This window comes from Canis lupus, chromosome 9, assembly GCF_003254725.2.
Source record: "Canis lupus dingo isolate Sandy chromosome 9, ASM325472v2, whole genome shotgun sequence".
In the NCBI taxonomy this organism is placed as follows: domain Eukaryota; kingdom Metazoa; phylum Chordata; class Mammalia; order Carnivora; family Canidae; genus Canis; species Canis lupus.
In genome coordinates this window covers 18,199,105-18,222,849 of record NC_064251.1, presented here as the reverse complement: position 1 = coordinate 18,222,849, position 23,745 = coordinate 18,199,105, and the positions used below count along the sequence as shown (strand labels likewise).

The window sequence follows — 23,745 nt, the reverse complement described above, 5'->3', positions numbered from 1 at the left end:
AAAGGTGACACTGAAGTCTATTTCATTTTGATTACATATTGCTGATTACCTGCAGTTGCAACGAATTCAGTGCAAAAGACAGTGAATGTAAAGTTCATCATACCACATGTTAGAATTTGATGAATAGGTCGGGAATAAAGAATAGTGATCTATGGTAAAAGCAATGATAATAGAAAAACAGTAATAAATAGAATTAAACCCTACATTACTTTCCCTCTTTATCAGTGTCTAAAATAAACATTAACTCATTTGTTTTAAGTTAATGGAACACAAATCCAACCATTAGGTTTTATGAACAAGAAAAAGATGTGACTCTTGATTATTCTTATCCAAATTTTGTGAAAAGATAGAGTAGCTAAGGGGGAAAAAGGAGTCAAGAAGAAAAAGGAAAACATTTAAGCTGGTATTTAGAGATATTTGGAGTACTCAAGCATGTGTCCAAAATCTATATGGGGACACCAATTTAAAAGATACTGCAAATTCTATTATAAATACCTCTCTAAATGTCAACACCACTGCAAAGGAAAGTAACAGTAACAATGAATTCAAATTATGATGAAAGGATTAGAGGATAAACACCAGATGAAGTTTTCCAAATTATCTAAATGGTTGTACATTTTGTATTCATGGTTTAGCAGACTGCTTCCTTTTTTCCTGCATAGCATGGGAAGGAGATTACAATGATAAAAAATAAGAATTATAGAGCTCTCATTCCATGATTAGGATAGGTGAATGACAAAAATAAAACAAGAAAACATGGAAATCTAATGCTATAATTAGGACAATTCTACACTTATTTTAATATTTTGTTACCTTAAATAAAAGTATGAAATATAAGGGACAATAATCTGAGATTAGGAAAAAATTCTTAGGAATATTCTCATAAGAGATAGCACAATAGAGTAATTTAAAAGATAAAGACAAAACTGGAGGAGCCAGACTCAGAATAAATTACCCATTTGTTAAAGTGAAATTGTAATCTTATCTTTAAAATGATGAATTCCTAAAATAACTATACAAAAGGCAGCAATCAATAATCCTAACTTTCATAAGAATAACAAGAAAATACTCCCCATCATCTTCCAAGTGGTCCTTAATAATACCTTTAAGAATCTACAACCCGTCTATAAGGTAAGTTAACGTAAATTTAGGTAACAATGATGGCTCCTGATAAACACAAGTAATTCATTACCTTAAAAAGCAGTAGAGCCTGGTAACTCAGAAAATTTACATATATTATGAATGACAGATGCATAGGAAGTTAAACTTTTTAAGACTTGAAGTATGGCAGACAAACACTCTCTCCCATAAAACCTGCTTGGCTTGGCATTACTTTTGGAAGCTGAATACCATGCTGGTAGAGCTGCAGGTATAACAATGTACGGTAAATCTTATGCTTCTTGTACTTTATGATTATGTCATAAAGAATATTTCTTACAACCATAGTAACCTGACTATATTTAGAGTGCAAAAATAACATATTCTATCAAAATCAACATTAAAAATCAACACTGGAATCCAAAAATTCCAGGTCTAGCAGCAAATTTCCTGAGATAAGTCATACTAGCTCTTTTTTCCCTAAACCTTACTAAGTTATATTCGTACATGTGTGTGTGTACATATTCTTTTCACCACTATGTTGAAGACTCAAGTTTTACAACTTTGTTGAACATCTTCAGAATTACTATAGTAGCAAAATAAGAATATTTCTCCTTTTCGTGCAATTATAAAGAATCCAGAACTCTTATTATATGTTGGCAGTAGTAAGCATGTTAGAAATAAACGTATGTTACCTTTAACCAAAACCTATATATAGATTGTAGTTTACAAATACAAAATATTTAGCAATACAGAATTTATTTAAAGGTGTCAGAGTTCTGTGAGGTTACTTCAATTCATGTCTATATAAATATCAATTGATCACAGGTGATGACAGCCGGGGCAAAGCAAGAAGAATGATGAAAATAGACCATGATAACTAGCTACACAATGAATGAAACCAAGAAATCTAAAGATTTCTTAGAGGGTGGATTTTGATTGGTTTATTATGGGAGAGTTAGAAGTCAACAGTCTTAGGATGAAATCTGAATAATCAGGAAGTCTACTTGGAACTTACATTCAGAGATGTTTCTAGGTGGTAGAGCCAATATGAGAAATCTAGCACTCACCATGATAAAATCATTAAAGAGAAGTCCAGAAAAATCTGCAACTTTGCAAAATGAAATAAAATCTTGCTGGTGCAAACAAACAAAAACCCAAATAAGTTAATCTCCTTACCGTTTAATCAACTTTGCATTTGACTATAACAAATACTTTGTTCTATTGCTCACGTTATTTTTCTGTTTTGTGATTATAAAAATCATTTGATAAAAATACAGGAAGTTGGTAAGGGTCAGAATTCAAGTCTATTGTTTTCATGAAGAATATCTGGGGGGCAGCCCCAGTGGCTCAGCGGTTTAGCGCTGCCTTCAGTCTAGGGTGTGATCCTGGAGACCTAGGATCAAGTCCCAAGTCAGGCTCCCTGCATGGAGCTTGCTTCTCCCTCTGCCTGTGTCTCTGCCTCTCTCTCTCTCTGTGTCTCTCATGAATATCTGGGAAATTATTAGAAGCCCTTCTCAGCCACAAATATTCAAAATGATTCCCAATACGCTGGCTATACCACTGCAAAAGATTTAAAAATAAAAAGATATCCTAGGCACCAAAGAACTCATGGCCAAGGATCTAGTCTCAGCTTCTAAGAGAGATGAAGATGTTAAGACCTAAATAAAAATCAAGAAATGGTAACAAATAGCATCCAGATGACAAGAATATTTCGAGGCATATGTGGCTTTCTAAAGATACTAAGTTGTAGATGAGCAAAAATTAGATGTTTAATATCAATAGTAAACTAGATTCTTGTATGCTTTAAGTCAGTGGACATGATCAGTTTTACTATCTATTGTTGAAGTGACTGTAGAAATGACAGCTATACCTCTGACACATGAGTCATGAAAAAATAATGACCAGGTTACCTCGAAGAATATAAAGAAGGCAACTTTTTGGAGTTTGTCACAGAAGTGTCTAAGAAAATACTGAACAATATGAATTATTTCAGGTACAGAATTATCAAGTCCCTTTTTACTTCCTGTCACAACGTTTTTCAAAGAATTAATGATAAATGTGCTTATATCTAGTCTTTTAACCTCCCTACACTTCTGGTGTTTAGGGTTCTGTATTTTATGAGAGTTAAGGCTGGGTTGTCCAATAACAAATAATTTAATAACCAAGTATAACACCTAGGCATCTAGAGCCTGAACTGAGGGAACAGTTCTTGTTCTTTATACATTCTTGTTTTATATATATATGTATATATTTTATATGTAGAGCTATATCTCTACAGTAAGAAGCTTTGCTGAAAAAGGAGAATAGATGATATTGTTTAGTTTTATAAAGATCTTGAGACAACCATATCATGTGTGTACTCTGTAGGCATCCAAGCAGCCATATAATTAACACAAATATCCTCAATGCATGGAGAAGAACCTTAGAATTCATTTGATCCAGCCTCCCATCCAATGTAGGATTCTCCTCAGTTTCTTAAAAATACAACATCGAGCACTAAAAAAAAAAAAAACAAACAAAAAAAAACAACATCAATTTATTGTGTAGTATCCTTTCCCCAACTATGCGGGGTATTCCTTCCTTCATCTCTGTGCCCACTATGACTATATATAAAAGAAGAGGGGGTTGAGACAAGATCTCACATATTTCTTCTAACTCACTGATTCTCATAAATATTTTGTTTGTTGTAATCTACTGAGCCTAAATATTATGTATGCCCTTAGGATTATACATTTTTTTCATACAGATGTTAAAGAAATACATACTCTTAAACCATAAAAATAAAAATTCATAGACTTTTTTTGTACTGGGAAAGTTTTTTCAAAAGCATCTATTATGTTATACTTAATAAGTATATGTAGTCATCTAGAAGAGAGATTTCTTCATATATTATTCTGAATGACTCCTTGCCAACAGGTGATAATGCCTTGGGGTTTCCTGATATATGCTGTGATCACTGGAATATTGCACTGCTACTAGAATTCTGATCTATGTGGTTTTTTTTTCTTAAAGTTGTTATTCAGTAAGGTCTCAAGTACAACACACTTCTCAGATGTTACTCTAGTTTATGCTCTGTTTTATAGCTGCTGGTAGGAGCATATGCATGCATTTGCAAACAAGGCTTGCATCATTGGGATGTAGATGTGACTTAAGCTTCAGTCAGTTTTAGTAAGTAATCAAGAAAGGCTATATTAATTTAATTTAATCTTAATGAAAATGAGAAATTACAAAGAATTTGTAAATTTAATTGGAGAAACAAGGGAGAAGGTTAAAAAGAGGTAAGGTTCTCTGAGGCTTAGTATAAGTTGTGTGTTTGACAAAGGGTCACCTATGTGGGATATGAATTAGAATCAGTAGTTATGAATGGAAAGACTGGTGAAAAAACTCAGTATAATTTGCTGAAGATAAACATACTTGTCAGCCATGTTCTAAGGCTTAATCATTTTTATTACTACTTCTATTTTGTCAATGGTAGTTAGGTACCAACTTGACACAAAACGAATTCTGTCTTCCAGATGTCGTTTTACTGGAGGTCTGAAGAACAGACCATGCTATCCTCTCTTTGTGGTATGTAGTATATGCAGCCATAATCTTCAAAATCACTATATCATAAATTTCTATCTACTTTAATATTCATTTTCACTTTGAGGTCCTTTTGACCATTTGATGACTTTCAGATCGCAATTCCTTTTAATACCTATTCTGCTTTATTGTTTTTCTCCTAATGCAGTAGTAGTTTCTATTTTAGAGGGGTAGAATCTCATCTTGTCTCCACTCCACATGTCTAAGTTCTCTGCATACTTTTATATTGCTTTGCTGCCCTTACTGCTATTTGCAATTTAATATAATCTGTGAATTTCATTAATATGCTTTTTCCTCTCTTTTCTACATCATTAATGCAGCACCTAGGTAAGACAGGACGTAACACTGATCCTTGCAGCACCTAGACATATTCGCCAATTTGATACATTTCCTTTTATGCTTTATCAATATTTTTTATGGTTCTCCAGCCAGGTTTGAATACATCTGACTCTGTTTATATCCAGGACAACTTGAATTAATTGTGCACAGATGTCATGAGACACTGCATCACGGCTTCACTAATTTGAGAAATACTACATCCCCTATATTTTTTCACTTACTAATATATCTACAAAACTCACATTTTCAGATTAGCTTAATATTTATGATTCTAACAATCTATATTTAGTTCTCTTTTAATACTCGTGCCATTATTTCATAGAGATAGATGATCTTCATTCTTTGAACACTCCTTTATTAAACTTTTAATTTTGTAACAATTTGAGATTTACAGAGAAGTTACAAAGATAGTAGAGTCAGTTCCCTCTTACCTTTTCCCCAGCTTTCCCTAATATTATCTTTAAAAATCACGGTAGAGTGACACCTGGGTGGCTCAGCAGTTGAGCGTCTACCTTCGGCTCAGGGCATGATCCTGGGGTCTGGGATGGAGTACCGTATCAGGCTTCCTGTGTGTCTGCCTCTCTCTCTCTCCGTCTCTCTCATAAATAAATAAATTAATCTTAAAAAAAAAAAAAACCATGGTACATTTGTCAAAACTAAGAAGTTAACATTGATATAACACTATTAACTACAGATTTCATTCACATTCCACCCATGTCTGTCCAGTGATCTTTTTCTGTGCAAGGATCTAGGATACCACATTGCATTTAGTAGTTATGTTTCCTTAGTCTCGAATGATCTGTGACAATTTCTCAGTCTTCCCTTGTTTTTTATTCCATTGACACTTATGAAGCATGCTGGTCAGATATTTAGTAAAATGTCCCTCAATCTGGGTTTGTTGGACATTTTATTGTAATAAGACAGGGGTTATGTTTTCTGGAGAAGACTCCTACAAAGGCAAGATATCCTTCTCACTGTATCATACTAGGAGTATATGGTATTAGCAGTATTTATCACTGGTGATGCTAACTTTGATAACTTGGTTAAGGTGGTGTCTGCTAGATTTCTTCACAGCAAGTTAGAAATTTTCCCTTTCCATACTCTTCTATGCATTCTCAGTGGGGGGGTATTATAACATCCTCAAGGAAGTAAAAACTCATTCCTGCAGGCAAAAAAAATTTAACTCTTTTCATGCATAAAATAGTGGATATATAAATAGTACATAAAGAGATATACAGTGTATTTATGGTAATAAAATTTCACCTGGGTGAGGGGGGCATTATGAAAAAATGTCTAAAAAGGTTCCTGTGTCTGTGTGGAGTCGGGGATGGTTTTTTAAAGGAGGAGGCTGGGGATCCCTGGGTGGCTCAGTGGTTTGGCGCCTGCCTTTGGCCCAGGGCGTGATCCTGGAGACCCGGAATCAAGTCCCGCGTCGGGCTCCTGGAATGGAGCCTGCTTCTCCCTCTGCCTGTGTCTCTGCCTCTCTCTTTCTGTCTCTATGTCTATCATGAATGAATGAATGAATGAATGAATAAGTAAATAAATAAATCTTTAAAAAAATAATAAAATAAAGGGGGAGGCTGCTGGTAGATACTTCCCTATTCATTGGAAGCAATGAACCCCACATTGGAAGGGAGTAGAATTAAGCCCTAGCTCCTAAAAAGGAGAGAGTATATACACACATTATTTGGAATTTTTCTGTAAGGATATTTCTTTTCCTGTAAGTCATCATTTTGGTCCATTTTCTGTCAGTAGTATGTCAGGTCTGTGTTTCTGTAATGGTTTAGGTCTTCTAACAAGCATATCCAAATAGGATTAGGTAAGCAAAAGATTTGGGGATTTGCTTATAATAGGTGATGAGAAGGGAGCAAAGGAAGGTAAGAGAGCCTCCAGGCTGTGAAGGAAAAAGGGAAGAAGGAGGCCAGGTGGGAAGAGCATCAGACTGCAGCACAGTTCTAAGTAAGTTTTGGCTCAGTCAGTGGGAAGTCCTTGAGTCAAAGTATGCCAGTAAAGGAGTCCTGCATCTAATTGGAAAGGACCCGCTTTACAACACCCATATACAGTCATTGTCTGGAAGGATCACTTGGGAATCCTGGCCTTGGCATGAATTTGAGATTGGGTCTAAAAGGCAGCAGATGGGGTCATCAGTCATTTATGTTTCCCATAGCAGGAAATCTAAGCACTACATTTTCATGCCCATCACATTCCTTACTTTTATACAGTTGTATTAAAAGTCCAGAACTTATTTTTGAAATAATATTACCTAATTCTTTCCACATTCTAAGAAGTATGTTTTTATTTTTTGTTTTTCAAAACATAGCTGCATACAACACAGTAAGCAGCAATTTCTTAGAAAATATACCCTTATCAAAATATCAATAGCATTTTTCACAGAACTAAAAAATTATCCTAAATTTGTATGGAACCGGGCAGCCCCAGTGGCGCAGCGGTTTAGCGCCGCCTGCAGCCCAGGGTGTGATCCTGAAGACCCTGGATCGAGTCCCACGTCAGGCTCCCTGCATGGAGCCTGCTTCTCTCTCTGCCTGTGTCTCTGTCCCTCTCTCTCTCTCTCTCTCTCTCTGTCTTTCATGATAAATAAATAAAATCTTAAAAAAAATGTAAAAAAACCCTAAATTTGTATGGAACCACCCAAGACCCCGAATAGCCAAAGCAATATTGAAAAAGAACAAAATTGGAGATATCACAATCCCAGATTTTAAGAGATACTACAAAGCTGTAATAACCAAAATGGTATGGTATTGGCACAAAAATAGATACACAGTTCGATAGAACAGAGAGCCCAGAAATAATCCCACAATTATATGGCCAGTTAATCTTTGACAAAGGAGATAAGAATATGTAATGGGAAAAAGACAGTCTCTTCAACAAATGGTGTTGGTAAAACTGGACAGCTATCTGCAAAACAATGAATGTGGACTGCTTCCTTATACTATACACAAACTTAATTCAAAATATATTAAAGACCTAAATGTAAGACAGGAAATCAGTAAAATCCTAGAAGAGAACAAAGCCAGAAACTTCTCTGACATCAGCCAGACAACTTTTTCTTAGATATGTCTCCTAAGGGAAGGGAAATAAAACAAAAATAAACTATTGGGACTACATCAAAATAAAAAGCTTCTAACACAGCAAAGGAAGGTCAACAAACTAAAAGACATCTACTGAATGGGAGAATATATTTGCAAATGATATATCCAATAAAGGGTTAGTATCCAAAATATATACAGAACTTCTACAACTCAGCACCAAAAATAAACCAATTAATAATGGGCTAAAGACTTGAATAAATATTTCTTCAGAGAAGACACAGAGATGACCAACATACACATGAAAAGATGCTCAACATCATTCATCAACAGGAAAATGCAAATCAAAACCACAATGAGGTATCATCACACACCTGTCAGAATGGCTACAAAAAAAAAATACTAGAAACGAGTGTTGGTCAAGTTGCAGAGAAAAAGGAACCCTTGTGCACTGTTGGTAGGAATGCAAACTGGAGCAGCTCAAATGGAAAACAGTATGGAGGGTCCTCAAAAAATTCAAAATAGATTTACCTTGTGATCCAGTAATTCCATTACCAGGTATTTACCCCCAAAATAAGAAAACATCAATTGGAAAAGATACATGTACCCCTAGGTTTACTGCAACATTATTTACAAGAGTCAAATTATGGAGCCCAAGTTTCTAATAATATATGAATGAGTTAAAAAGATGTGGTATATACACACACACACACACACACACACACAAAATGGAATATTACTAAGCCATAAAATAGAATGAAATCCTTCTATTTACAACAACATGGATGGATCTAAAAGGTATAATGGCAAGTGTAATAAGCTAGTCAGAGAAAGACCAATACTATATGATTTCCCTCACATGTGGAATATAAGAAACAAACAAGCAAAGAAAAAAGGAACAAAAAAACAGACTCTTAACTATAGGGAACTGATGGCACCAGAGGGGAGGTGGGTACAAGGATGGGTGAAATAAGAGTACACTTATGATGAGCACTGGGTAATGTATAGAATTACAGTGGAATTAAAAGTAATAATTTTTTTAATTAAAAAAAGAAAATAAAGGAAATCCTCACACGTGCTCCAACAAAGATGAACCTTGAGGACATAATGCTAAATGAAATAGGCCAGTCACAAAAAGACAAATACTGTATGGGTTCTATACACAAGGTACCTACAGTAGTCAAATTCATGGAGACAGAAAGCAGAAATGTCAGGTACTTGTGGGAAAGGGAATGGGGAACTGTGGCTTAATTGGTATAGAGTTTCAATATTGCAAGATGAAAAGAGATCTAGGGATTAGTTGCAGAACAATGTCAATGTACTTAACACTACTGAAATACAAACTTAAAAAGATGATTAAGATGGTAAGTTTTATGTTATTTTACCACAATTTTTTAAAAGTCAGTTAATTGTTTAGAGCAAAAATAGCAATATGTATTTTTGAGCTTATAGAAAGTATAGATGTAAAAATAATGACAAAATTAGTACAAAGAATGAGAGGGAAGTATATAAAATTACATTGCTGTAAGGGAAGTTATAAGTGAAGTAGTATAACACTAATCCAAGGTAGACTGTGATAATTTAAGTACGTATATTTCATTTCTAAAGGATCCTATTAAATTACAACACAAGTATATATGACCAAGCAGACAAATGAGGAGATAGAATAGAAACCGAAAAAATACTCGATTAACCTAAAAGAACATAGGAGAAGAGGAATGAAAGAACAGAGAATACAGGGGACATATAGAAAACAAGTATCAAGATGACAGAGTTAAATTCAACCACATCAGTAATTAAATTTAACTTAAACACACCAATTTAAAAATATTCTTACAAAATACATTGACAAATATTAACAGCCTTATTTACGAAACCTTTTTATTTTTTTTAAGAAACCTTTCTAAAAATAGGATTTTAACATGAAAATTTATATATCGATATAATGGCTCATTCTTCATATAGTTATGATTTTACCGTATGTCATGGTTATTTATAAATATATATGTTCTATTAGTTGCCTGTATTACAGATATTTAAAAAATGCTTCTAATGAGACATACTATAACATTTCTCTATGACAAAAAGGAGATGGTACAAAATCAAGAAAATTTCTACTAAGTGAGTTATTTTTAGGGGGATTTTTCTTCTTCAATGAATTTCATTCTAAACCATGTCTTGCTGTTTTCTTCAATTGTTTCTATGGTCTCTATTTTTTTTTTTTAAGATTTATTCATTTATTCAACAGAGAGAGAGGGAGTACGGGTGTTTGTAAGCAGGTGAAGCAGCAGGCAAAGGGAGAGGGACAAATAGGTCCCCCTCTGAGCCGAAAGCCCAACGTGGGGGTCGATCTCAAGATCCAGAGATCATGACCTGAGCCGACGGCATAGGTGTAACCAACTGAGCCATGTATGCAGGCGCCCCTGTATCTTTTCAGTTTTATAGATTTTACAGAAATAGAAACTAAAAAAATATTTCAATATCTTGTTTCTTTTTTTTCTTGCCATGCCAGAATGCTATTTATTTATTATTTTTTTATTGGAGTTCAATTTCTTAAGTTTCTTAATAAAATTATTTACATATCAAGCAAAGTTCATAGTAGCAAACAGATTTTTTTTTTAAGATTTATTTATTCATGAGAGACACAGGGAGAGCATAGAGAGAGGCAGAGACCTAAGCAGAGGATTTGATCCCAGGGCTTGATCCCAGTCACAGGATTTGATCCCAGGACTCTGAGATCACAACCTGAGCCAAAGGCAGATGCTCAACCCCTGAGCAACCCAGGTGCCCTCAAACAGATTTTTTTATATGGAAATATCTAAATGTGAGACAGGAATCCATCAAAATCCTAGAGAACACAGGCAGCAACCTCTTCTACTTCAGCTGCAGATGAACTTCTTGCTAAACACATCTCCAAAGGCAAGAGAAACAAAAGCAAAAATGAAATACGGGACTTCATCAAGATAAAAAGCTTTTGCACAGCAAAGGAAATAGCAAAACTAAAAGGCAACCCACAGAATAGGAGAAGATATTTGCAGACATTTCTGATAAAGGGTTAGTATCCAAAATCTATGAAGAACTTACCAAACTCAACACTCAAAAAACAAAAAAATCCAGTAAAGAAATGGACAGAAAACATGAACATATATCCAAAGAAGACATTACATACAAATGTCTAACAGACACATGAAAAAATGCTCAACATCACTAGGCATCAAGGAAATACAAATCAAAACCACATGAAATACCATCTCACACTGGTCAGAAAGGCTAAATGAACAACTCCGGAAACAAGAGATGTTGGTGAGGATGTGGAGAAAGGAGAACCCTCTTAAGCTATTGGTGGGAATGCAAACGGGTACATTCTGGAAAACAGTATAGAGGTTCCTCAAAAAGTTAAAAATAGAGTTACCTTCCAACTCAGTAATTGCACTAGTAGGTATTTATCCAAAGAATACAAACATAGTGATTTGAAAGGGCACATGCACCCCAGTGCTGATAGCAGCAATGTCCATAATAACCAAACTATGGAAAGAGCCCAGATGTCTACTGGCAGATAAATGGATAAAGAAGATGTGATATATACATACATACATACATTCACATAATGGAATATTACTCAGCCATCAAAAAGAATGAAATCTTGGCATTTGCAATGTGGATGGAACTAGCGTGTATTACGCTAAGTGAAATAACTCAGAAAAAGACAAATACCATATGATTTCATTCATATGTGGAATTTAAGAAACAAAACAGATGACCATAGGGGAAAGGAAGGAAAAATAAGACTAAAACAGAGAGGAAGGCAAACCATAAGAGACTCTTAACTATAGGAAACACAACTGAGGGTTACTGGAGGGGAAGTGGTTGGGGGGCTGGGATAATTGGGTGATAGGCATTAAGGAGGGCACTTGATATAATGAGGACTAGGTGTTACAATCAACTAATGAATCACTAAATTCTACCCCTAAAGCTCATAATATACTGTATGCTAACTAGAATTAATTTATATAAAAAGTTTGAAAAAAAATCTATGTTATCCTAATGATGCATGTTTACTTTTAGTATTATCATGGCCCTTTTATTTCTTTATTTCATTTGATCCTGCTCTTAAGAATTATTTTTTATTGTTACAAAAAATGGAAATCTCTAACAGATTTTAAGTATCTTCCTCAGTTACCTCTTTCACATAATGACAATCTCATTTCTTTTCTCCAGTTTCATTGAGATATAATTGGTATACACCACTGTACAAGTTTAGGGTGTACAACATAATTGTCTGACCTACATATATTGTGAAAAGATTACCATAATGTTTAGTTCTCATCTATCATCTTATATAGATACAATAAGCAAAAAACAAAAAAGTTCCTTGTGATGAGAAGTCTTAGGATTTACACTCTTAACTTCACATGTATCATATAGCAATGCAAACTATAATCAACATAAAAGGTACATTACATCCCTATTACTATTTATCTACCATTAGAAGTTTGTACTTCCCCTACCGGGGTACCTCCCCTCCCCCGCCTCTCATAACAACAAACCTGACCTCTTTTTTGAGCTTTGTTTTTACACTCCACATGTGAGATCATACAGTATCTGTCACCCTCCAACTTATTTCACATAGCCTAATACCTTCAAGGTCCATCTCTGTTGCTACAAATGGCAGGATTTCCTTGTTTTGCTTTTTTATGGCTAATATTTTACTGTGTGTGTATATCACAGCATTTTTATCCATTCATCTTTTGATGGACACTTAGGTTGTTTCCCTGTCTTGGTTATTGTAAATAATCCTGTGAACATGGGGGTGTAGATATTTTTTTCTTCACATTGTAAATTATGCCTAATCATCCCTAGCTTAAATTTTCTTGCCATCATTTATTTTTCAACTCATACCAACCACACAGTTGTGTAAAACCCCCTCTATTAAAGGGTACCAAATAGATCTTCACGTTCACCCCATAACCCTTGTAGTTCTCATCCACACTCGACGATATATTCTTTATTTAAGACTCTTGGTTTTGGTTTTTCCAAGTGTTCTCTCCACCTTCTCTTTCATATGTTGCCTCCTTCATCTCAAGATCTCTAAGAAAACTAATGCCCCAATTTTCTCCATGACTCTCTTCTTTTTCCTTTCTCTCTCTCTCTCTCAGGAATCTTTGTTTTTATCACAAGGGTTTTCCAAATTTTTCTTCACCCTGTACCTTTCCCAGGCTCTCACACTGAATTTCTTCCTGTTAAATAGCTCCATAGATGAACTTCATTTCCCTCTAAACCAAATACCGAGTGTCTATTAATGGCTTATCATCTTCCCTTTCACTCAAGATTTAATCTTTAGATTTTTTTAAACTTCCTTCTTACAATGGTCCACAGATCAATGTGTTCTTAAATTGAGGTCTTAAATTAAAAGATTAAACAACCTAAATAAAAATCATGAGTCAGGGTTGTTAAAAATGCAGATTCAGTGCCTCACCCTGGACTAACTAGGATTTCACAGGAGAGTCGCAACCTGCTTTTTAAACAAACATCCCATCTAAGTCTTAGGCACACTATGTTTGGGAACTAGTGCATTATATCAAGTATCATCTAATTCTGCAGATTCTACCTTTTCAATGTTTCTCATTTGGTTCTCTCCTTTCCTGTGGCCTTTACCCTAGTTTCAGGCTGCTTAATCTTTTAGCTGGACATCAGTAATAGGACTTCCTTGCCTCTAGGATATTTTCCACTCTAATTCATCCTACACACTGGAGTCTTATTAATCTTACTAAGTCACAGCTCTGCTCATATAATGTGACAAGAATTTATTGAGAGCATACTATATACTAGGTGCTCTAGGGCAGGAGGTTCCAAATGGGGCTGATAATCAGAGTCATTAAATGAAAGAAGCCTTTTCAAAATAGATTCTCTATCACCCCTCCAGGCCTATTAAATTAGAATCTCCAGAAATAGAGTTGAGAAGTTTATTTTTAAAAAGTTCCCCCAGGTGACTCTGATACTTTTGGGCAACATGAGATTGGTTAATATAAAGACTAAGACATTCTTGTGTATTTCAGAGTATACTGGGAAAGATGGGAACATATACAAATAGCTACCATATAATACATTGATTAATGCTGTATAACAAGTACCATGGGCCGTAGGAAAGATTAATTCTAACTGCATTAAATACCTTTAATAACACACCTAGCTGGAAGAAATCTTTTCCTCCTCTAATTTCCCACAGTACTTTATCTATAATTCTCTTAAAGTCTCACTTTTATCTTGCACTATAATTATTTTTGTCTATGTTTCATGTCTTCTACAGGATACTTCAGGGAAAAGCTTTGGCTTTAGGAGGGCAAATAATCTGACAGGGAATTTTTTGAGTTCTAGTTTATTTACAGGATAGACCTGTATCAAAATAAATAAACATAAATCATGCATAGTTATACACTTAATAAATAAATAAAATCTCAAAAATAGGATGTCCCCGTAACTCTCGGATATATGAGGCCAAATTTGAGGATTTTAATCACACTACAGCATTCAGTAAAGTTCTTTCAACACAGCAGGTACTCAATACAAAGTTATGTATGAACCAATGGGATTTGGGGAAAAATGCCTTTGGATATAGAAAAACATACTTAATATGTCCAGCATCTATCATAAAAGGTTATAGATTCCAAATGAAATAATATGCTGGTGGTTTTTGCAAACCAATGCCTGTAAGCCAAAACCAGTTAGTCTGTTTGTTTTGTTGGAATAGCCCAGTATTATTAGGGTGTTTGTTTATAAATTTTAATTTAAATGTCTTTCGCTCAGGCAGATATTCTGATTTACCACAGGCTCTACTACTTCCTATTATCTCACATTAATCTGATTACATATTTATGTCTATATAAATGGTCTAAATAGGAGAGTGCTAATCGTGACAGACAACTGCTCCCAACCATTTGTGCTTTTTAATTGTTGCCTATTATGGGCTGGACTGTGTGCAGCCCCCATCAAACCCCCATATTCCTATGTTGAAGTCTTAACCTCCAGCTTCTCAGAATGCAGTCATATTTGAAGACCAGATCTTTAAAGAGGTAAATAAGCTTTAGGATAGTATGAATCGTGTTTTTAATATTTTATTTATTTATTCATGAGAGACACAGAGACATAGGCAGAGGGAGAAGCAGGCTCCTTGCAGGGATCCCGATGTGGGACTCGATCCCAGGACCTGGGATCACGCCCCAAGCCAAAGGCAGATGCTCAACCGCTGAGCCACTCAGGCATCCCTGAATCGTGTTCTTTTAAGAAATTTGGACACAGAAGTTTACATACATATAGGAAAGACCATGCAAAGACCAAGACAGAACATGGCCATCTATATAATCCAAGGAGAGAGGCCTCGGGATGAAATCAACCCTAACAACTTGATCTTGGACTTCCTACACTCTAGAATTTAAGATAATAAAATTCTACTGTTTAAGCCCCCCCAGTCTGTAGTATTTTGTTAAGGGTGTCTGAGCAAACTAATACAGCTACCCAACTATATTTAATATTAATCTTAGGCATTTTTATATCAAAATCATGTTTACCATGTGCAAGTCATTCTGCCAGTACACTGATAAATATCATTCTAAGCATCTTAGAACCTAGTAGATGATGCAAACTATACGTACAATACATTTAATCAACATTAAGAAACATTACAAGATCCAAAGCAAAAATGCCATATAAAGAGCACATTATAATTCTATATGCGGGCTACATCTCAAAAACTTCAAAATTCGACCTAGGTCTTGAAGGATAAGTAAGATTCAGCAAAGCTGTGTGGAAAGGACATCTGGGTGAGAGGAACAGCATACAAAGTCAAATGTCTACTATTTGTAGAAACATTTTTTCCAAGTATAAGTACATCTAACAAGTCCAAGTTTCCTTTCTCAACCCTAAAGTCACTAATCATTTTTAAATTAATGACCAAGTCCTTATAAAATTTAGGCTTTTTTTTCCCTGCCAGATAAATAACAGTCCAAATGACTTTGTTCAGTACAATACTGACATCCAAAGGTCATTCTAGTTCATCTCTAAGATCTCTTGGGCATCTGCTAAGATTTAGTTTTATCTTCAAATGATCTGTGAAGGCAGTTAAGGTGCTCATGGAACATTCTCTTTTGACGTTCTGGCCATTTTTTTTTCATCTCTTGCCTATATATCAAACCTTATCACATTAGAATGGCTCTATAATGCAGGTGGTCTGTGTTTTCTTAAGTGCCTCCTCTTCTGCAGAATGTATTACACAGTTCATTAATGCTTCATACCTAAGCATTCTAATGTATTTAATTTTTTATTTAATGAAATTTCTAACCTACAGGCTGAGGAAGTTATTCAAAAGGTCTCATCCAAGCTACAGGAAAAGTGCTCATTAGCAGGGAGTTTTGAAGATGAAATATTAAGAAAGAGGTTGGAGGGACCTAAAGATAGATAGATCTAAGCCTTCATAAATACTTCCCTGCCCTAATTCTAGAGGAATAAATTCTTCCTGATAGGCAGGGAAGTTTTGGTGAAGTTTTCTACAAGACTTTGGTGACAAGAATTTAACAGTGACTTTTGCTGCTTCTTAAAACATGTGTTTCAAAGCAGCAAGGTCTTTTTAGAAGAATTATGTGTCTTTGAAGAGCCTTATTTCCCCCCTATCATTTCAATGTTTACTTTCATAAGTAAGACTGGAGTGAGACCAATACCGTCCAATGAGATTCACGTTGAACCGAAGGCGCCATACTTAGCACCTAGCTCCAATTATTTTAGATTACAATGATTCTCGGAAAGAAAGGAGACAGCTGAATCGGTTGGATTCCTGGAACGGTTTAGGCTCAAAGCACCTGGCTATTTTACCGTCTGCCTTTAGATTTGTGGGAGATCAGGAACTTAAGTCAGAGAAGCTTTGCGACTGTACAGAAAATTTGAAAATTCAGGTCTTTGTCCATTACCAAGTTAGGGCGGAATTTGGCAGTCAGGAAGAACCAAAATTTTAAATTTAACAGTACGTCGAATGGCGCCCGTGTTTTAAAACTACAAAACGTGTACAGTGAAGTAAAAAAAATCCGCACTCTAAGTTACTGAACTTCCTTTTTTTTTTCTTTTCTTTCTTTTTTTTTTTTCTTTTTAATCACCCGCTCCTCTCCTCGAGTGACGAAGTGGACTAGGGTTTCTATAAACCCTTACTTAACGAGAGGGTAGGGTTACCACACGCTTACCTTAGGGCAACAACTTGCACTTTGTAACTGGACAGGAATATCGTTTGATGACAGAGAAGGGTAAAGGAAACGCAGGCCTGTGGCGGGACCCCACCGCACGCCCACCTTTACTCTCGAGGAACCTGCCTCAGCCCGCCAGCTCCTCCTTCAGCTTGGCAAGGCTGCTTTTCCCGCGGAGTCTCGTCTTCCGGCCACAAGTCACCTTGGCCCGCCCACCCGGAAGCCGTCGTCTTGGCAACAGAGTATCGTCCCGCCCTTATTTCCCTCGCCACGCCCACCGACTTGGGCGTCTGGCGCTGGTCTGGCTTTGATTGGTCGATCTCTGCCTCACTCTACGAGACGTTTGGGGCGGCGCGACTCCAGCCCTCGTATTTGAATTTGTGGCGCGTAGAGTTCGTGAGGTGCTGAAGGGTGGCTGGGCGTCTTCCTGGAGCCCGTATCTTGTGGTGAGCGACCCTGAGGGGAAAAAATGACAAAAAGGACGGCGGGAGGTGGAGGCGCCCTGAGTCAACGTGGCCGTCTCGAGATGGGAGACTTCAGCCGAGCTGCGTCAGTCGCCTGAGGCAGGACCTCTCTTCGCGTCCTCACAGCCTTTAGGTTCGTCCTCACGTATTCCCTGCGATGTAGACTGCACGTCGGCCCTCGGTCAGTCGCCCCTGAAGGAAGGCTCCTCCTAACGCCACCTTCCCTCTTTCTTCAGTGCCTCTCTCTTCCCCCGCTCCTCCCCCCCCCTCCGCCCCCCCGAAACAACCCTCGAGCTCGGAAGCGCAGACCCCCCTCGCGCCAACTACACTCGATTCCCCACAGCTGTCCTTCATGAGTTATATCCTCGTCCTTCTCCCGTGCAGAATCAGAAACTAGTATCTGCCCTTGACTGTGGAAAAATGTCTCCGCAGCAACTGGTGAGCGGCCCGCGCGCCTCACACACTGAATCCAGACCCTTCCTTATCGAGGATGCTGCTGTCCTCATCTTCCCAAGTGGGATGTAGTCAAGGTCACGTGGAGAGCGCAAGTGAAGCGCGGTTAAAGCACCACGGAAATGTAAGTTACTGTTGTTCGCCCTTGCTGCCTCGGAATGATGAGGGATTCCTCCCCGAAACATGGTTATTTTGTTCTTGGTCAGACCTGTGGATACATGGGTTTCAGTTGTATGTTGGAGTACAAACTCTGAGGCTTGATCTCAAACAAAAGCAACCACTGATTGGAAACCTCTTCACTAAATTTCAGCTTCTTTGTCTGGTATGACATGATTTCCCTCCACTCCCCAATGTATTTAATGTCAAATTGAGATTCAGGACCATTTCAGAAATTTTTAAAGTATAAACATGGACAGCTTTCCCTAACATCTCCTGTCTATGACCTTGAGAATCTTTTCTTTCTAATTTGACAATTTATTTTTTTAAATATTTTATTTATTCATGAGAGACATACAGAGACAGAGAGAGAGAGCGAGAGAGGCAGAGACACAGGCAGAGGGAGAAGCAGGCTCCTTGCAGGGAGCCCAATGGGGGACTCGGTCCTAGAACTCCGGGATCATAACCTGAGCCCAAGGCAAATGCTTAACCGCTGAGCCACCCAGGTGTCCCTAATTTGAAAATATAATGTAATTTTCTATTTCCATGTAATTTCTATTTCTACTATTTATACTTTTCAATGTAATTTCTATTTCTATTCACCTCTAGAACAGAGGTTCTTAACTTTGCGGGGTGGGGTGGGGTTCGTAGTGCCCTCTAAGAATCAAAAATTTGGGGGGTCTTGTGTACAATATAACACACAAAAATTTTAACTCAATTTCAGGGAGTTTTAGAGTCCACTGTGAAGCATGGACATGTATGTAGGGCCCCAGTCCAGTTCTAGAAGTTTATTTCTATATTTTTTTTAAGTAGTAGTAGTTATGCAGCAAAAGCAGGTGTTTTACTTTAAAAATGTTAATGTCGTTTAATTTCTCCGTTATGAGACTTACAGTTCTGAGGGAAGTGGGGATTGAGAAGTCTGAAGTAGTTGAATTAGTAGCAAAAATTTTTAAAGGAGCACTAATTTAAGAATTATACAGAAGTCAATGAAGTGCTTCTTAAAGTCATAAGAGTCTCCACAGATGAGGGTAGTATATGGGCACACAGGCATACAAGAAATAAGTTGACAAGATTTTATATCCAGTCTTTTTGAATTAACATAAAAAGGAGGAAAATTCTTGATCAACTTCAGGAGTTAAAATAATTTACGTGCCTTAATTTTTTGGATGGTTTATATTGAAGTAATTTTTATTGTGAAATTCTACCAACATGTCTGTTTTCCATCGTCTTCTGAACTATTTCAAGCATTGCTTTTTCACGTTAGAACTTCAGTTGAGGGACGTCTGGGTGGCTTAGAGATTTGAGCATCTGCCTTCAGCTCAGGGAATGATCCCGGAGTTCCGGGATCGAGTACCGTGTTCAGCACCTTGCATGGTGGCTGCTGCTTCTCCTGTCTCTGCCTCACTCTCTCTATCATGAATAAGTAAATAAAATCTTAAAAAAAAAATTCAGTTCACCTGAAATTTAATTTTGTGTTTGCGAAGAATGGCTTTAACTAAGTTTTTTTTGTTTTGTTTTTTGTTTGTTTGTTTAATTGCTGTTTTGTAAACTGTGGCCCATGGGCCAAAGCTGGCCAACCATTTTTTTTTTTTAATACTTTTGGAACACTGACACATCCATTTGTTTACTTGTTGGTGTCTACTTTTGTGCTACTCTGTCAGAGTTTAGTAGTTGTGACAGAGACTCAAAGCTTTATATATTACTGTCTGTCCCTTTACAGAAAAAGTTTGCCAGCCCCTGCAATAGGACATTCTTTCCTCACTGAGTGGAGAATGTAATGCTTATCCTATGTAGTTTCCGTATGTTCGTCTTTGTTTTTGTGTTTTCTAGGCTATTTGTCTAGTTCTGTACATAAAACAATGTTTTCATTGCTTTAGCTCTAAAATAAGACAGTGTACAATAGGTAAAATTGCTCCCCTTATGCCTCATACCAAGTTGTTTTTCACCTTACTTATTCTTGGCCCTTAGATTCTCCATATTAATTTCATGATCAGTGTATTAAATATCATGAAATATCTTTTTTGGGGTTTGATAGTAATTACTTAGAATATACAGATTATTTTGGGAAGAATTATCTTTACAATATTGAAGCTTCCCATCCATGAACATAGTATATCCTGATTATGTCTTTTAATATGATTTTATAACTGTTTCCTTCAGAGTGTATTTAAGAGAGATTAGTCCTTGGTTTTGCTTTCTTGTGCTTAGTTTTAGAAATAGGGCAAGCCTGGCTGGTTCTTTAAGCAATGTAGGATGTAGTCTCTCCTCTATTTCCTGAAAGAGGTTATATAGAATTGGTATTATTTCTTTGTTAAATAGAATGCAGCATTGCATTGGCATTTTCTTTGTGAGGAGGTTGTAATGAAAATAAGAAAATGAGAACATAGTTTACTTGCTTACGTCTTAACATTTCTGTCACTTTATTTCTTCTTGTAGGTCTAAGTTTGTATCATTTTTCTTAGGTCTGAAGAACATCCTTGAACATTTTATAGTGTGGCTTGTTGGTGATGGATTCTATTACTAGTTATTAGCTTGAAAATGTTTTTATTTTGAATTTTGAACTGTATATATGATTTTGGTTTTTAGCACCTTTGTATTCTTGTTTCTGTTGTTTTTAGTTAGATATTTGAAGTTGTACTTTGTTCTCTTGTATGTAGTAATGTGCCTCTTTTTATGGCTGAGTTGTAAAAAACTTTTTAAAGGTCTTATTTATCTGACAGAGAGCAGAGCAAGGATTTACATTTTAAAACATATTGTTAATGAAATCTTCTGCAGCCTTTTGTTTCTAGTTCGTTTCACTTAGCATAATGCATTTAAGGTTCATCCTGGTTGTTGCATGTATTACTAGTTTACCCCTTTTTGTCTGTTGAGTAGTATTCCATTGCATATATGTACCAAAATTTGTCCATTTACCATTTGGTAGACATTTGGGTTGTTTCCAGGTTCTGGCTCTTAGCAATAAAGCGGCTATGAATATTGGCTGATAGGTCATTGTGTGATTATAGATTTTTATTTTTCCTGGGGTCCATACAGGAGTGAAACTATTGGGTCATATGGTAAAAATATTTTTAACTTTATAAAATACTGCTAATTTTCTTTCCAAGTGGCTATTTCCTTCTGTTTTCTTATCAGCAATTTAAGATTATTCTCATTATTGTACATTCATATCTGCTCTTGGGTGTTATTAGTAGTTTAAAACTTAACTATTCCAGTACATGTATATTAGATATCTCATTGTAATTTTAATTGCATTTCTCTGATGACTAATGATGTAGAGTGTCTTGTGTATTTATTAGCTTTATGTATAATTTTTTTGGTGAAGCATCTCTTAAAATCTTGCTTATTTTTTATACAGATTTATCAAAGTAAAATTGGCATGCAATAAATCTTATATAGTTAAGTAGTATATGTTTTGATAAGTTTTGATATGTATTTACACCTGTCACTACAATCAAATTAATAGACATGCTAAAACATGGATGATCCTTGAAAACATTATACTCAGTAAAAGAAGATAATCACAAAAGGTTATGCATGGTGCAAATGTATACAAAATGTCTTAATAGGCAAATCTGTAGAGACAGAATGTACATTAGTGTTACTAAGGGACTGGGAGAGGGAGAAGGGGAGTGGAAGTGGAAGTGTGGTTTCTTTTGGGGGATGATAAAATGTTCTGGAATTAGAGCTTGTGATGGCTGAGTAGTTGTGTAAATATTCTAAAGAACTACTGTGTTGTTTTTTAAAAGGAAAATTTATGGTAAGTAAATCTGTTTTTTAAAAAGAGGGAAGGACACCTGGGTATCTCCATCAGTTAAGTGTCCAACTCTTGATTTTTGGCTCAGGTCATGATCTCAGGGTACTGGGATTCAGCCCTGCGTCCAGCTCTGCACTCAGTGGGGAATCTGCTTGGGATTCTCTCACTTCCTCTCCCTCTGCCCCAACCCCCACTCATATTCTCTCTTTCTCTCTCTCTCTCCAAATAAATAGTTTTAAATGAAGAAACCCACTAGTTATGATCCATTAACGGACTGTTTAAATAGCATTACTTATAATTGCAAAAGCATGGAAACTAACTCAATGTCCATCAGTAGAAGAATGTTTAAAAAATGAAAAACTTGAATGAAAAATTGAATGAGAAAGTAAAGAAGCTATTAAAATAATCAAGCAGAGAAATTTGTATCAATAGGATGAATCTCAATCCTAACTTGAGCCAAAAAAAAAAAAAAAAAAAGATTGCAGAGGAATCTATAATAGGTATAATACAGAATTAAAGTTTAAAGTATATAGAGGGCAGCCCAGGTGGCTCAGCAGTTTAGTGCCACCTTCAGCCCAGGGCGTGATCCTGGAGACCCGGGATCGAGTTCCACGTCAGGCTCCCTGCATGGAGCCTGCTTCTCCCTCTGCCTGTGTCTCTGCCTCTCTCTCTCTTTCTCTCTCTGTCTCTGTCTCTCATGAATAAATAAATCTTTAAAAATATATATAGAGATAATATTATGATTTAGTAAAAATATGAAAAAATAATGGGATTATAAACATTAGCTTCCAGAGAATAATTGGTTGTGGAGATAACTTGTGATACGTACTTGTAGCAGGGAAGAACAAAAGAGCATTACTAAGGAAGAATGCATAAAGTGCTTTAACTATATTTGTTAATGTGTTATTTCTTAAGCCATGTGATAGGTATACAGAAATTTTATTTTTTATTTTTATTTTTTTGAAATTTTATTTTTAAAATATTTTAAATAATTTTTATAAGGAAATATAAAAGATAAAGCAAATGAAGATGGAACCATAGAACCTGGAAAGGATAAGTAAGCTAAAATTTTTTTTTAATTATAAAAGAATAACAATGTCAAATGTAGAATTGAGAAAAGAATGCTGAGGGAGAACTGATTTGCATAAATGAAGTTATAAATAACTTCTTTTAAAGTTATGTTTTCCTTTGGGAAACCAAGCAAAAATATAGAGCAAGATGACCTGGAAGCAATTTCACTAACATATATTTTGCAAAGTGGTACTACTCTTAGAAGTCAAATCAATGCCTTCTAGGAGATTTTAGTCAAATAGTCTCAGAGGAGAAAAATATAAGGATGTTGGATAATAGGAACATGAGATCTTTCTTACATGGCATAGGAGCTCAGTTATAAGATAATCAGAAGGTACCCAGACAAACAGATTACACATGTGAAACAAGAGGATACTTGGGTGGTTTCTGGGTGTTTGATATCAGAGCCCACTCTAGTATCAGGGAATACTAAAAATTTGATCCCTGTTCACAAATAGAAAAGGAATTTATTCAAACTATACCATCAAGCCTTTTGCCCCTTTATAAAGAAAGGACTTTGTAGAAGCTGTGAGTTCAGAGGGCTAGGGTTATTT

The 23,745-nt window shown here is 36.0% G+C and overlaps 1 protein-coding gene and 1 long non-coding RNA gene across 2 annotated transcripts in view; both read right to left on the bottom strand.

The window, feature by feature from the left end:
• The window catches only part of LOC112669839 (leucine-rich repeat-containing protein 37A-like), a 237,007-nt gene that overhangs the window by 76,604 nt on the left and 136,658 nt on the right, over positions 1 to 23,745 (bottom strand).
• Positions 966 to 17,430, bottom strand: LOC112646578 (uncharacterized). Its single transcript, XR_007413176.1, has 3 exons — positions 17,294 to 17,430; positions 5,454 to 5,641; positions 966 to 3,597 (listed from the first exon to the last, which is right to left on the bottom strand). It is a non-coding gene; the product is annotated as an uncharacterized LOC112646578 (long non-coding RNA).